Source organism: Monodelphis domestica, chromosome 7 (assembly GCF_027887165.1).
Source record: "Monodelphis domestica isolate mMonDom1 chromosome 7, mMonDom1.pri, whole genome shotgun sequence".
Lineage (NCBI taxonomy): Eukaryota > Metazoa > Chordata > Mammalia > Didelphimorphia > Didelphidae > Monodelphis > Monodelphis domestica.
In genome coordinates, this window is record NC_077233.1 from 94,483,208 (window position 1) to 94,500,208 (window position 17,001).

Genomic DNA, 17,001 nt, shown 5'->3' on the forward strand with positions numbered 1-17,001 from the left:
GCTAGAAAAAAAAAATCGCAAAATGTAAAATAAATAATTTTGATTACATCAAATTAAAAAGGTTTTGTATAAACAAAGCCAATGCAACCAAAATTAGAAGGGAAGCAACCAATTGGGAAACAATCTTCATTACAAAAACCTGACAAAGGTCTAATTGCTCAAATTTATAAAGAACTAAACCAATTGTACAAAAACATCAAACCATTCTCCAATTGATAAATGGGCAAGGGACATGAATAGGCAATTTTCAGTTAAAGAAATCAAAACTATTAATAAGCACATGAAAAAGTGCTCTAAATCTCTAATAATCAGAGAGATGCAAATCAAAACAACTCTGAGGTATCACCTCACACCTAGCACATTGGCTAACATGACAGCTATGGAAAGTCATGAATGCTGGAGGGGATGTTGTAAAGTTGGGACATTAATCCATTGCTGGTAGAGTTGTGAACTGATCCAACCATTCTGGAGGGCAATTTGGAACTATGCCCAAAGGGCGATAAAAGACTGTCTGTTCTTTGATCCAGCCATAGCACTGCTGGGTTTGTACCCCAAAGAGATAAGGAAAAAGACTTGTACAAGAATATTTATAGCTGCGTCCTTTGTGGTGTCAAAAAGGGGAAAATGAGGGGATGCCCTTCAATTGGGGAATGGCTGAACAAATTGTGGTGTATGTTGGTGATGGAATAGTATTGTGCTCAAAGGAATAATAAACTGGAGGAATTCCATGGGAACTGGAATGACCTCCAGGAATTGATGCAGAGTGAAAGGAGCAGAACCAGGAGAACATTGTACACAGAGACTGATACACTGTGGTACAATTGAATGTAATGGACTTCTCCATTAGTGGCAATGCAGTGATCCTGAACAACTTGGAGGAGTCTATGAGAAAAACCATTAACCACACTCAGAGGAAACACTGTGGGAGTAAAAATACCGAAGAAAAACAACTGCTTGAATACATGGGTCGAGGGGATATGGCTGGGGATGTAGACTCTAAATGAACATCCTAGTGCAAACATCAACATCAACAAATAGATTCTCATCAAGGACACATGTAATACCCAGTGGAATTGCGCATCAGCTACAGGAAGGGTAGGTGGAGGGGAGAGAGGGAAATAAAGTGAATATTGTAACCAAAAAAATTAAATTTAATTTTAAAAAAAGACTATATATACCCATTACCCATACCTATTGCAGACTGCTAGGTATACAACCCAAAGAGATCAAAGAAAAAGGAAATGACCTATTTATACAAAAATATTTATAGCAACTTTTTGTGGTGGCAATGAATTGGAAATTAAGGGGATGCTCATCAATTGGAGAATGACTGAAGATATTGTAGACTATGATTATGATAGAATACTATTGTGCTGGGGCAGCTGGGTAGCTCAGTGGATTGAGAACCAGGCCTAGAGATGGGAAGTCCTGGGTTCAAATCTGGCCTCAGACACTTCCCAGCTGTGTGACTCTGCAAGTCACTTAACCTCCACTGCCTAGCCCTTACCACTCTTCTGCCTTGGAACCAATACACAATATTGATTCCAAGATGGAAGGTAAGGGTTTTGAAAAAGAAAAAAAAGGAATACTATTGTGCTATAAAAAATGATGAGAAAGATAGTTTCAGGGAAAAAAATTTAGAAGACTAATATGAACACCCACAAGTGAAGTGAACAGGACCAGGAGAACATTGTACACAGTAATAGCAATAGCTGTGAAAGATTTAGCTATCCCAATCAACACTGATCCAAGACAATTCCAAAAGACCCCTGATGAAAAGTGCTGTCCACTTTCAGAAAGAAATCTGATGAATTCTGAATGCAGACTGACATATACTTTTTTTTAAATTTTATTCATTTTGGTTGGGGGGGTTGCCTTTGTTTTCTTTTGCAACATGGCTAATATGTAAATGTTTTGCATGACTTCACATGTGTAATTGATATCAAATTGCTTACCTTCTCAAGGAGGAGGAAGGGACAGGAGAAATGGTATTTAAACTGAAAAAAAATTTAATTAATGTTTAAATTGTTTTACATGTAATTGGGAAATATTTAATGAAATAAACAAAAAGATTAAAAAAAGAAAAACACTTAAAAAAAAAGACATGAAAACACAAGCATGTTCATGTATTGTTAGTGGAGCTATGAAGTTGCCAGAATTAGATTAGATAGAATATATCCATTCTGGGAAGCAATTTTGAATTTTGCAAATAAACTTGATAAACTACCCCTATCTTTTGATCCAGCGATTCCACAGAGAAGCATGGAAAGATCTATGTGAACTGATACAAAATGAAGCAAGCAGAGCCAGGGAGATCATATAGACAATACACATGGACAGAACAACCACTACAGAACTGAAGAATTTAAATATTGCAGAATTATTTTCAAAAAGCCTGGGCCCGAAGAAGACACACTTTTTGGGTGGGAGGAGAGTAAGGGGAAGTCTTCAGGTGCAACAAGTTTTTTCAATGTATGCATTGGTTTTGAGTTTTTTATTCTTCTTTTTAAAAACTTATTTATTATTAGGATTGGCTCTTGAGGGGAGGAAAGAATATATGGGAAATCTAGATAATATAAGCATAAGATACCAATAAAATTATGAAAAAAACTGAAATACTCTCATCCCTGAGTAAAAGATAAAAATGGCCTTGAGACACAAATATTCTTTTATTTTGATTGGTCCTAAACAGAGGGTAGAATCTTTGAGACATGTGTCCACAGCTTGGATCTAACTACTGTGTTCCAGGCTGTTTTTAATTTTGTCTCATTTCCACTGAACTTTAAGATTTACAAACACTCAGGTAAGTAACATAATGATTATCTCCACTTTACATTTGAGGAAGTGGAGGATGAAGTGATTTGGCCAGGGTCATATACTAGTGTGTTTCAGTCAGGATATGAATTTCACACCTAGTTCTCTTCCATGTTATCCTCTGAAACTACTCTACTTCCTTTATGTCACACTTGGTACCCATAATGATGATAACATTTCTGAAATTTTATTTTTGTATTGAAAATATTGATAACTTTTGGATTATGAGGAAATCATGATGAATAACATGTTTGGATAACATACTGCTATCTGGCCTCCTCACAAAAAAATTTTAAACCCTTACCTTTTGTCTTAGAATCAATACTATGTACTGGTTTTAAGGCAGAAGAGTGGGAAGGGCTAGGCAATGGGGCTTAGTATGTGACTTGCCCAGGGTCACACAGCTAGGAAGCAATCTCAGGCCAGTTTTGAACCCAGGACCACTCATCTCTAGGCTTGGCTTTTAATGTACTGATCCACCTGGTTGCCCCTCCCCTCCCAAAGTATTGTCTAAAAATTAAGTACTAGGAAGACTTTTATGTAATAATGCCATGTTGGGTAGGTAGAGTAAGTACTTGGGCCAGTACTTTCTCTTTTGTGATCTCGTTTGACTGTTCCAACAGTTCTGTGAAACAATATTCTCATTTCACAGAGGAGAAGCCAGGTTCAGAGAAGGTGAGGGACTTGCTTGATCTCCTAGTCAGTAGGTAAAAGAGCCATGGCTGGAGCTAAGCACATGGATGCTAGGAATGTTAGTGCTGAAAGGAACCTATACAGCATGGCAGATGCTCATAAACGCTCGGATGACTGAAGCCGCAGAGAGGAAGCACCTGTGATCTATACTTTAAAATAGCTTTGAGTTCCTTCAAGTTCAGCTCACTAGCAGCAGCATCAAGCAAGAGGAGATTAGGATCTCGCCTCGTGCCTCTCTGTTACAGAGGACCCTGCTGGGGGCCCACGGGCGGTCCTAGGAAGAGCGCTGGGTTACAATTCATTAATTCTGGAAACACTTCTAGGCTGTGACTTGGAGCGAGCCATCTTTTAAGGCTCAGTTTCCTCACTTGTAAAACAAGAGAATCAGACCTTTGAGTTGAACATTTGGGGATGTTTTCTGCCTATTAAAGGAAGCGGCTGGCACAGTGTGTACACTGAATTTGGAGTCAAGACTTGGTCTGAATCTAGAGGACCAAGAGCAGAGTAGAGTTGGAAGGAACCCCAGAGATTTTTAGTAAACCAGCATCCCGATTTTACAGAGGAAGAAACTGAGAGCAAGGGTGTGGAAGTTCACAACTAAGATACTGGGTCTGGAATCCAGGTCCCCGAGTCTCAGTCTGGCTCCTTTCCTTTGATTTTTGTTGTTTAATCCGACCCTTCGTAATCCCAAATGGGGTTTTCTTGGCAAACATGTTGGAGAAACTGGCTATTTCCTCCTCCAGCTCATTTTAAAGATGAGGAATTGAGACAAATGGAGTTAAGTGACTTGTCCAGGGTCACTCAACGACGACTATCTGCAGCTAGCTTTGAACTCAAGAAAATGAGTCTTCCTACCTCCAGGTCCGGTCTTCTATCTACTGAGTCACCTAGTTCAACTAGGAGGCCATAACAAACAAATTTCAGATTCCAACGTCACCCTCGGCCCTCCCCAGCAGCCAAGAGTACGGGGTGACTCGGGGCGGACCACCGAGACGCGGAGGCCTCCGAGCGGCCTAGAGAGGAAGAGGAAGTCCAATTTCGGGCCGGGTTCGGAGGAGGCCATTGTCCTCCCCTGGCGGCGAAGGCGGAGGCGGTGTCTGCAGGATGGGGACCCTGTTCTCGTTCTCCCGCTCTCGGCGCCCTGACAGGACTCGCACTTCTTTTCCTCGGTGAGGCCGGGGATGGGATCGGGGAGGGCTCTCTCAGCCCGGGCCTGAGCGACCACCCGGCTGGACTCGAGTCCCTCCTGTGGGAGATGCCTGCTCTCCCCCTGCCCCTTCGGTGCCCTCCATTCTACATCTTCCTCTCCATACCTTTTCCGCCCCTCCATCCAATATTTTCCGTCTCCTCCCCCCGCCGTCCTCTCCCCCCCTGCTCCTTCGGTGCCCTTTATTCCCTCCTCTCCATGCCTCTTCCGCCCGTCCATCCCGTCTCCTCTCTATGCCCTCTCTATCCCTTCATCCCTTCTTTTCGATCCCCTGCCCCCTCGCCTCTATTCCCTCCCTTCCTCCTTCCCTTCCCCTCTTTGTCTTCCCTTTCCCCTTTTTCCTTTCTGTCCTTACCCATTGCCCTCTCCCTCTGTCCTTCCCCTTCCCCTTTACCCTGCTTTCCTCTCTGCCTCCTCCTCTTTGCCACCCCCCCCCCACTTCTCCACCCCAGTCTTGTGAGGGTGGAATTAAGTGATTTCTGATGTATTCCCTCTTAAAGATTATGACCCCATGATTCTAAAATGGGGGCAGTAATTCACTTAAAACCTGACAGAATTGTTACTATTGAGGACCAAATGAGATTATTGGTGAAAGCACTCTTTTAGAAAAACCATAATAAGGCGGGATACAAATGTTAGGTCATCTTATGTTTCAGATAATTCTTTTCTCCATAAAATACCCCCCCCCAAATAAAATCTCTAATTCAGAATATATTTATTATTTAAATTTTCATACAGAGAAGCTCAGTGATGTGGAGATTTCTTCTGACCAAAGGAAGCTCAAACTAAATATCTTACATGTATTGGAAGTTTAGAAAGGTTGATTTGATTGAAAGAAGCACAAATTCTTGTTTCCCAGTTCTGGCTCCTTCTAAGACCTATTTTATGCTGGGAATTGACAGTTACTTTCTCAGAAGGAAGCCAAATATCAACTGACTTCAGCCAGATAGCTCTTGGTCAAAACTTTGAGTTTACAAAGAACTTCCTTGTAAGGATTCAGGTTTTATATGATTTTTACTTGGTCTGGACTATGATTTCAGTGGTGTAGGGAGATCCCTAGTGAAGGAAATTCCCTCTACTTATGCAAATTAGTAACTATTCTACAATTTTCTGACTGTTGCCTGGGAGGAACTAAGAGAATGAGTGACTTGCCATACATCACATAGTCATTGTGTTATCAGTGGTTCTTCTAGTCACTCTGACCAGAGTTTAGTGCTCTGAGACTGAAAGAGTACTTTTTCACAACTCTGAGATAGTTATTGAAAGTAGTATTTTAATTTTACAGAGGCACCAAGCAAGATGGTTCACTGGTTACAACATTGAGCTTGGAGTCAAAAAGATTTGAGTTCCAATTTAACTTCAGATACTTATAAGCTGTATGACCCCGGCAAGTCACTTAACTTTTGTTTGCCTTAATTCACTGCCAAAGGAAATGGCAAACCACTATGGCGTCTTTGCCAAAACAAACAAACAAACAAAAAAAACTCCATGGACAGTATTGGTCCAGGGGATCATGAAAAGTCAGACACAACTGAAAAATCATTTTCCAGATGATAAAGTTTGAGATCCAATCCCATTTCCCATTCTGTTTGTAGTTATCTACTGTTCTACAAGTCTTTCTCCTACCATTCGCAAAAGGTTGAACACCTGGCTCTGACTTCCTTTCTGTACCAACTCCTGCCCTTATACCAAAGAACTTCAAAATGTACTCTTATCTACTCCCTCTCTGATCATCTTTCTCAGCCTCCTTCACTGAATCATTCTCTGTCTCCCACCTGCTATATGTACTAAGGCTCTGGACTAGACTACCTTTCTCATTCTCTACATCCTATTTCTTTGGGATTGCCTTACTTCCTGAGGACTTAATGTCTCTATAAAGAGGACTCTCAGATCTATGAGACAGCTAGGTATTGCAGTGGATAGAACACTTCCTGAATCAGGAAGACCTGAGTTCAAGTCCAGCCTCAGACACTTATTAGCTGGGTGATCCTGGACAAGTCACTTCACCATATCTGTAAAGCATGGACAGTAAGAGCACCTTCTTTCCAGGGTTGTTGAGATTAAATGAGGCAATATTTGTAAAGTGTTTTAAATGCTAGCTATTTGCCCATATATTCAACTCTAGTTTCTCTTAAGCTCCCATCCTGCATCAATAACTTACCTGTTGGATATCTGCATCAAGATGTCCCTCAGACTTCTCAAAATATGTCCAAAACAAAACTCAGAGTCTCTCCTACCCCACTCCTCTTCCAAATGTCCTTATTCCCCTTGAGGGCACCATTAGTTTCACAACCTTAGAGTGATTCTTTAAGCCTACAATTCTTTACCACACTGTACTCCATATCCAATTAATTTCCGAATCTTGTCAGTACTATTTCTAGAATCTCTCTTACATATTTCCCCCACTCAAAGGCCACTACTAGTTCAGGCAGTCATCCCCACTCATCAGAACTACTGCAACACCTTCCTAATTGGAGTCTCAGCTTATAGTCTCTACCTTGGCCGGTCTATTTTACCATCACAAAATTGCCATATTTTTCTAAACACAAAATTGACCATGTGATTCTGCTGCATAAGAACCTCAGATGCTCCCTATTGTCTATAAGATCAGGCACACATTCCTCAGCTTGCCTTTTAAGTGACTCCCCCTACTTTCCCTTGCTAGACCTGAGGACTCACCTTCCAGATCCTCCTACTTACCTAGAGTGGGAAACCTTCCTTGTAAGCCAAGATTTGGGATCGTAGTTTCCCCTTCTTCAACTCCCAGCCTTGGTGATTTGCAAGTAGAAACTCCCTCAAAGTACTCTTCTACATTTTTTAAAAAATTTTATTCCCTTTCACTGATACTCTAGCCACCTTGGCCTGCTTTCTATTCCTCCCAACTTGGCACTCCCTTCCCATTCTCTTGGCCTTTTCGTTCTGTGTATGTATATCCTCATTGCCAGACTTAGTGGCTTCCACATAGGAAGTGCTTAAATGCTGATGGGGTCAGATTGGAAATGCACACATTTGTGTGGGGAAGGCATCAAAGTGAGCATTGTGGTGAGTCTTCTCTTTTTAGCTGGAATTTTGATTTTAGTGTCAGGCCCTGGGTAAGTGAGTGGTCTTTGTTGTCTTAGGACTCAGTTTTTTGGGATCAGTTCATTTCCCTTTATTAATGATAACTTTTTATGTTTCAGTAGATGATATTTCAACTTGAAGAAGTTTAAAATCACACGAGTTGATTCCCCACCCCAGCTGGAACAGAGATCATTCCTGAGTGAGGAGGATGACCATGAAGGAGAAAAAAGGAACAGGCCTGGATCCTTTAGACTCTATATCAATAAAGGAGGAAGAAGAGGATGAAGACTCTTGGTGTCAGGTAGTAAACATATTTTAATATATTGAGTTTAGGTTAAAGGGGAGGACTTGTAAAAGGTTGCCTTGGTGGATCAGAACAGATAATGAGAAATGGGATATATAGTCTGGCACATGGGAGATGATCATTAAGAAAAGGAATCTCCGGGGCAGCTCAGTAGCTCAGTGGATTGAGAGCCAGGCCTAGAGATGGGAGGTCCTGGGATCAAATCTGGCCTTAGACCTTCCCAGCTATGTGACCCTGGACAAGTCACATAACCTCTATTGTCTAGCCTTTACCATGATGAGGGTTTTAAAAAAAAAAAGGAATCTCAAGTCATCCTTTGTTGTCCTGTCCATGTCTGAGTCCTTAACTATCAAGATTTTAATGGCAATATTCCCTTACTGAAGTAGTATTTAGGCTGTCATGCTGTAGTTCATAGGATTTAGATCTGTGGGGACAAGCTATAGTTCATGGGGTTTCCACAATGCCCTTACTACTTCTGCTTAAATTAAGACAAAATTACCTATAACCTGTAATATCAATAAAAATTCATAATTAAACAGCACTTAAGGTTTCCAAAGTAATTTTCCCACAAACCCTGTAACGTAGGTAGTTCAGGTAATAAGATCAGGGTCTCTGTTCTTATTCCTCTATCACTATAAGCAACGTCTGACCTCAGATCTTTGACTTTCAAGCCCCGGCTTTTTTATCCAAATTAATTATTGCAAATTTTCATTAGATATCCAGAAAGTGAATACTAATGGGACAGTACCCTTGAGTCAGATTAAAGGTGCTTTAGGAGTGAGTGGGAGGAAAAGTAGAGTTGTGATCTCTTTTTGTGTCTTTCCCTTTTGAGTTTAAACTTAAACATGTGCCCACAGCTCTCAACCCCTATCCAGAGACCTGAAGTACCTTGGGAAAAAATAGCAACCCTGGGAAAAGCCCAGGGGTCAACTTTGATGTCACACTATACCTATTCGTCAACTGGAACCTCGTTGCTACCTACTGTGATGACCAGATACAGGGACAGAATGCTAGAAAATCATGGGAGTATGGCCTCTGTGGGTAAGATTTTTCCCTTGATTAAGAGTTTACTTTTTTCTTGGCTTTTTTTTTTCTTTCTTTTTTAGTGGCTTTGGGGGGGTGGGGTCTCTGAAAATTTTTTCCTATATGAGGGCTCCTCTGATTTTCACCCCTCTCTGCCTAGTTAGCTCCTCCTGGAAATTACTTTGAATATATTTCATATTTCCTCATATGTACGCATTTTGTTTTCCTCAATTTTTAGCAGATTCTTTTGGAAGACTTGGTTGTCTGCTACCTCCTGCTTAGTAATCCTAAAAATCACACCTTAAAATGTAGACCTATCCTATCCTATTTTCTTACTCTCCTTCCTTCCCCACCACAAAAAAACCTAACCTTATTCAGGTTCCCAAAAGAGAGATTGGCAAACCCTTTAAAGACTTCCCTCACCTCTTGCCTGAGAACCCTCCTGGTCTTTGATGGAGCACTAAAGGCTCAAATCAAAGCATGTTTAACCATTTAAAAAATTGTCTTCTGAGTTTAGGAATTGGTTCCAAAGAAAATTAGTCTCTAAGGGGGCAGGGACTGTATTTTAAGCATCTTTGTGTTCTTTTCAGTGAAATTGTACATAATAGGTTTTAAATATATATTTGCTCATTGATTTTACCCTCAGTTGATTTATTTAATTTACTGTACTTTTACTCTTCATCTAATTATGTCTGTTCCTCTTCATTTTTTGAATGCATATTTGTTCCGTGGTTTGTCTATAAGACAGCTTTCATTAGAGGTTTTTTAATTTGTTTACGCTATCCCCACCTCTACTGATTTGCCTCTCTCCCACCATAACCCCTGTGATAGGAAAGCTATGATGTAGGCTTTCTTAAATTACTCTTAATACAGCTTGAAATTGGAACAAAATGACACTTGCAGGATATTTAGCAGTTAACAAGAGAAGATTTACTTAATATTCAACAAGAAAATTCAGCACATTGATTCAGCTGAGCAAGGCTCCCTTAGCTCTGTGTATATAACTCCTAGTGGTCCATTAGTCAAATATCATGGCCCGTTTAGAGTTCTTTGTGACCTTTTTTGCCTACGTGACTAGAATGCCATTTTATCAGCTAAGCCTTGGTCCTGTGAGTCAGTTAAATTTGAGGATAGCTGCGGTAACTTCTAAGGAAATACTATCCTACTAAGCTTCATGAGGAAGGGCCATAGCATATCCCTCCTACAACAACCCCAGTATTCAAATCTCCTCTGCTCAGGCCATATACTAGATGTGTGACCATAGGCAGATCCCTTCTAGGAGCTTCAGTTTCTTCACCTTTAAAACAGAAATGAAAATATTTATACTATCTGCCTTATATTGCTGGATGGGAAATGATGTGTCAGTCTGAAATACTTAACTACTTCTTACCTATCTTGGATTTTGTCAATGTGGATACTTCACTGATCCGTATCAGAACTCCTCCACAGCTTCAGTGATAGTCATTAGGAATTTCTATAGCCATAAAAGTTCATTATCTTGAGGCCAGCCGAATTATGACAGTTACTCCAAATTAAACTAGATTGGATTATAGAAGCCTAGTAGCCCTTAGCTGAAGTTTTCAGGGTTTGGTAGAGCCCACCAGCTAGAGTCACCTTTTAGGCCATGATGAAGCATGAGATTAGGGCTATAGTTTAGGTAAACCTTGAAGTGTGATTATCAGTGTAAACTGTTTATATTATTTCTATTTTTTTCTTATCTGAATTCAACCCTTAACCATACTATGAAACAACTGTGCAGGTATCTAAAGAGTTCATAACTTTAAGTGTCACTTATTACTTATTACCCAATTCCTTACTTAGCATTGCAAAAAGGGTGATGATTTAATTTTTTTACAATTTATTTTGTGTCAGGTGGTAAGACCAGACTTGGAAGTAATGAACTCTCTGAAGAAACAGGATCTTATGCAGTGGCATCAGGAAGACTCCATCAAGATATTCCCCTGGGATCTAAGTTTGTAGGAGTTTGTGAAGGGGAGCATGGGGAAGAAGTGAGGCAGCTGATAATCCCTATAAGAAAGATGGTAAAGGAAGAGAACCAAGATTTCCAAAGAACTATGGACAAAGATAAGACAAGCCCCTCAGGAGAGAAAGGCCAGAACTGTGAAAAACTGGGGAAAAGTTTTAATCTTGGCTCAAAAATTGCTGCACAGAAGAGAACCCAGAATGCTTATGCATGTGATGAATGTGGGAAAGCCTTCAGTCAGAGCTCTACCCTTATTGTACATCAAAGAGTCCATACTGGAGAGAAACCTTATGAATGTCAGGAGTGTGGGAGAGCCTTCACAAGGAGCTCACACCTTATACGGCATCATAGAATTCATACTGGAGAAAAACCCTATAAATGTAATGTGTGTGGAAAAATGTTCAGTCAAGGCTCGAGCCTTATTGTCCATCAGGGAGTCCACACTGGGGAGAAACCCTATGAATGTAACGAATGTGGGAAAACGTTCAGTCGAAGTTCACGCCTCATTGTCCATCAGAGGATCCACACTGGGGAGAAGCCCTATGAATGTAATGAATGTGGGAAAGCCTTCAGTTGTAGCTCCTATCTTATTGTCCATCAGAGGATCCACACTGGGGAAAAGCCCTATCGATGTAATGAGTGTGGAAAAGCTTTTGGTCAGAGCTCACATCTTATTTTCCATCAAACAACTCATGCTCGAAAGAAACATAAGCTAGCTGCGCTGGTGAGAGCACCATCTTGATGGGGCAAAGTTTCAGCTGTGTTAGTTCAGTAATTATTTCTGTGCTCTTCCATTTGCCTAATAATGGTAGGTGCTATGAGAATGAGAGTTAAGCTGGACACTGAACATCACCTGGATATAGATAAATGGAGAGAAGAAGGAAGGACATTCCAGGTGAAGGAAGCAGTAAGAGGAAAGGCAGGAATGATTTTTGTGTTTGTGTGTGTTGGGGCTGGGGGGTGGGAATAGAAGGGATAGGTATAAATATTGAGGTGTAGTGGTAAGGAATGTCTAGGTAAATTGGGTCAAATTATGAAAGACCTTAAGAACTCAATATATTTCCTGGACCTATTTGTGTTTTAAATTAGCTATATTTTAAATTGTTTTCAAATGATTAGATATGTTTTGAGCTATTTTTTTTTCATGTAGATGGCCAAAGGTTACAGGAGGAGAAAAGAGCCTCTAGGATATACTAAAGTCCCTAAATCTTATAAAACAAATTAGTAGATACCTAGGGAAATGATGGCAGACCCTAATGAGTAATTTACCCACCTTTCTAGTAGGTTAAAAAGTAGAGAATAAAGGATTCTCTAATCCACATTTTAAAGTGGTATTGAAAGGCAATGTCATTAGTGGAAAGAGCACTAATCTTAACAGAGAATCTAGGTTCAAATCACAGATATGGTCGTGCTATTAACCTTTCCAGACTTCATCTATAAAATGAGGGAGTTGAATAAGATGATCTCTTAAGTTCTGGTCCAGCTCACCAAGTTCAGCCCCTTCATTTTACATGATGAGACAACTGAAACCAAGATAGTTTAAGTGTTTTGACACAGATGGTAAATAGCAGTGCCAGAAGCTACTCCAAATCCAAGAAAGAACCAAAACAAAGTATATATTGACTGTCACGAGTGAAAACATTTAAGCAACTAAACCAAGGTTGAGCATAATGACATACTGATTCTGGAGAACACTTCCCTCTGGTGTGGAACTATGAGAATGAAAAGTTGAAGAGACTAACCTAGTATTGGTGGTTTTTGCTCAAGAGGCTTTCTTTGTTTCTTAGGGTTCAATGGGGGAAGGGTGGGCTCTATCAGGAAGGACTGGTGTAAAAAAACAAAAGGCATCTGTTAAAAAAAAATACATTCACAGCCATACAATAAGAAAACAATCAATCCCTCCACCTTGCATGCAGTTGAGTGTATTGGAAAGAACACTGGCAGAGAAGCTGGATTTAATCTAGTTCTGCTGCTTGCTACCTATAACTTTAGGCAAGTCACTTTATTCTTGTCTTAGATTCTTTACAGGTAAAATTAGAGGATTAAATTGGATAATCTCAAATTCCTCTTCCCTTTTAACATTGTAGGATTCAGACTGAGACAACTACAAAATAGTTCATTTTAATTAGATGAAATTGAAGTTGTTTCCAAAGGGGAAAAAATGCATATAAGGTGAGGGAAACAGTTGACTGAGGGAAAAAAAATCTGTATAATGTAACTGTTAAAAGTTTGATATTTAAGATAAATAGAAACCAACAGAAACAATTGACTAAACAGTCGCTCCCAAATAGAAAAGGAGTCAAAGGATAGGAACAAATATTACCCAATGCAGTAGTGAACCATTATGGTTTTAATGACCATATGGAAGATGGCTTTAGATGACTAAGAAGAAAATGCAGATAAAACCTTAAGGTTTTACCTCCCACCTGGCAAATTGCCAAAGATGATGACTGAAATAGTGTGAAGTAAGCAATGCCAGGAAAACTAATTTACACTGACCAATTACTCATGAAACAAAACTAAATGTGGTGAAAATGTAGAGAACAAGCTTAGATCCAAAGAGGTGTGAGGAGATAGATCCCTATTCCTTTGCAAAGGTCCAGGTCCACAAGTGTGGAATGCTTAGCTAAGTTTATTTGCTCTTCTAAACAAATGGGATCATTCTCTGGGAATGAAGAGGAAGAGTATTCTACATTTTGACAATATAAAAATGTTTTTAAGGTTCTATGATCCTACTCAGAATTTGGTGTTAGAGTTGAGGTAATGTAATTAAAATTTTGAAATTGCTTAAAATTATTGTATAAAATCTAAAATGTAACTCAATTATGTTTAAAAAATATATTTGATCCTGTAATTTGCTTTGGCAAAGAGGTGACAGTGGAAAAACTGCCCAGTTGTCATGGCTCCCATAGCACTTCTCCAACCAAGAGAACTAGAGAATAAGTACAGTGTAGCTTCAGCAGATGCAGCAGAGCTGAGTATTCCTGAGTGATAGACATTTCTCTCAATCCCAGGGAAGATCCAGACTCAAAATACTTTTCATGCATATTGAGAATTCTGAGCATACAATTGAATATCAAAACTCAAATCTGAAAATTCACAATTTATTATGGAATTTTCTTTGAGAAAATACCATGGTCATGCCCTAGAGCAGTGATGGTAAACCTATGGAAAAGATATCAACGGTGACACACAGAGCAGTCTCTGTGGGCATGGGCACCACCCTCCTCCCCTCCCCTGTTGAATTTGTTCCTAGAAAGGTAGAGGGATTCGCAATGGAGATGCTCCCCTCCCCCTCTTCACTGTGCTTGATGACATTTTTTCACATCATGCTCTGCCCCTCTGCCCAGCAGCCCAATGGGAGAGCTTCCTCCCTTCCCTGGGTGTACCTGGCACTTGGTGGGGGAAGGGGCACAGCACATAGTCTGGAACAGGTGGGCACAGCACTCCATTTCTAAAAGGTTTGCCATCACTACCCTAGAGCTTATAATTTATCAAGCTCTGCTTTAAGTCCATTTGTAAGGTGGGGGGAGGGTAGATGGGAAGAACTTGCAGACTTTTAGAGATCAGTGTCCTGATGACTGGCTGATTGAAGTACAAAAAGCTAAAAAGGCCACCTCTTCTAGTATATGAAGAATGAAAAAATATTAAGCATTCAGCTATATGCCATGCACTGTGCTAAATCCTTGAGATACAAATACAAGTTAGGCAGTCCCTGCTGTCAAAGAGCTTACATTCTAACAGGGGAGCCAACACATAAGGAGATGGTAAGGAAGACGTGTGTTGGAGAGAAAAGTCAAACAATAGTGAGTACTGGGGCAACTATTGGCGAAGTGTCATTGCCTGGAATGACTATGTTGATTTCTCAAGTTAGAAAGGGTGTGTGACAAGAGGGAGTCGTAGCTTCGTATGGAGAAGACTTGGAAGTTGGTATGGTAGCCTGAGATGAGGATTGATATGGTGAAATCCTTACCATTCAATAGGCTTGGACCTTTCATCCTTGTCCCTTGAACTTCCAGACATTAGTGCAATAAAGGGGTGGGGGAGAAGGGTATTTCCCTCCTTTCACAAGCCCGCAGTAATGCTATTTTGCAGAAGTATGTGGCAAAGCTAAGAGTTCTTGAACCTATAATTCTTAGTTGCCTGCTACTTCTTTCCCTTTGTAAGCATAGATCAGAGACTAGAGACCTTCTAAGAATGTATTTTCCAGGTCCAAGATATGGGAGAAGCCAGGGTATTGATAAGATCCTTCAGAAACATGGCAAAAGTAGCATATGCTTTCATCAGAAACTGATTCTGAATGGATTTTCTCAGTCTAGTGGGTTTTCTTGGAATTCCAAGTTTGGAATTCCAGAGTTCAAGTATTCAGACACCAAACCTAAAGGGAGATTTTTTGAAACAATGCACTCCTTGGAGAGGGAAGAGGACCACAATGTAATTCCTTGTTTTTGGTGTCCAAAAGCCAAATCTGAGGGGTCCAGATTTGGAATTTACCAACTTCCCATGCTATGTTTAGGAGTTTCTTGGACAGTATCTGTCCCTAGGTAAATGGGGAACATTCACTTAGCAATCTCAGTATCTTTATCTTCTAGGGAGAGTCTAGTGGGTTATTCTGAATGTTTTGTTTCTATATGTGCACATTCCTTTGATTCCTTTGTGTCATGCTTTTTCTGTAGGGGAAATACTGTCCTATACACAGTACTCACATTGTATAATAAGTTCCTGTGTGGGAGTTAGGGACCTTATTCTCTACATTTGGGAAAACCTAAACACGAGGTACACCTAAACTTCATTCCAGAGATTTCTGGAGTAAAACTCATAGTGGGCACAATGAGTAAGCCAAGGGGAGAAATGTACCTTTTTTAGGTCAGGCCCACAGGATTAAATCTAGTCCCACACAAAAGTTTGTAGGGCAACTGAGAAAGGACATGGGCAATGTAGGAAATCTCTGGCAAAAACCTCTAGCTTTACTTTGCCACATTTAAAGATGGACCTTCAGCTCAGAGTAATGGTCCAGAGATTTTTAAATTTTTAGCAGCAAGGGGTGAGACACTATGTAAAAGAATTGGGAGTTTATGCATTAATAGAAAGCAATTATAAATTTGTAAGCAGCATCTGATGAAAGAGATGCCCCATAAAGATTACTCTATGGTAATTGGTATGGCTGTTGGTATATGCAATAAAGACTTTTGGCAAGAAAACAAATTTGGAGATCGTTTCTATAATTTATATAGCCTTGCATTAATTAAAAACTGCTCTGGCATTCATTCCATATTCTTAAGTCAGTCATTTCATAAAACTATCCATTCTGAATAATATGGAAATATGTTTTGCATGATGGTATGTGTATAACCCAGATCAGATTGTTTGCCACCTCTGGGAGGGGGTAGGGAAGGGAGGGACAGAGACAATTTGGAACAGAAAACTTATGTGGAAAATTGCTATGACATGTAATTGGTAAAATAAAATTATCTAACTTTAAAGAAATATCCATTTTAAGTCATTAGATTCTGGGTTGAGTCTGTCAGCTGTTGCAAAAATAAATGTGACATCTTCATTTGGACACTTGCTTCATGACTGTTCTTCATCCTTCACATAGGAGGTATGCTCTTCCAATTGGACTCTAATCTCAATGACAGGGACTTTACCACTTCTCCCCACTTCCTATTAGTGTGAAATATGTCAAATGAGTTGGAAAATGTATGCTTGGGGTCTCTGAGGAGATGTTTATAAGATTTTGCTTAGGTTAAGATTCACCTTAGGTAAAGAAGAGGTATATCACCAGCAAATTGGTTACCCATGACAAATTTAGTTTGGTTATAGCAAAAGGTAATAAGTAACTAAATTAAACTTAATTTAATTAATTAACTAACTAAATAAATAAATAAATAAATGAACCTAATCCTCCTCCATCAG

At 39.9% G+C, this 17,001-nt stretch overlaps 1 pseudogene; it reads left to right on the forward strand.

The window, feature by feature from the left end:
* LOC100026495 (zinc finger protein 850-like) overlaps positions 1–16,648 on the forward strand; it is a 148,864-nt pseudogene extending 132,216 nt beyond the window's left edge.
* Positions 16,649–17,001: the final 353 nt, after the last annotated feature.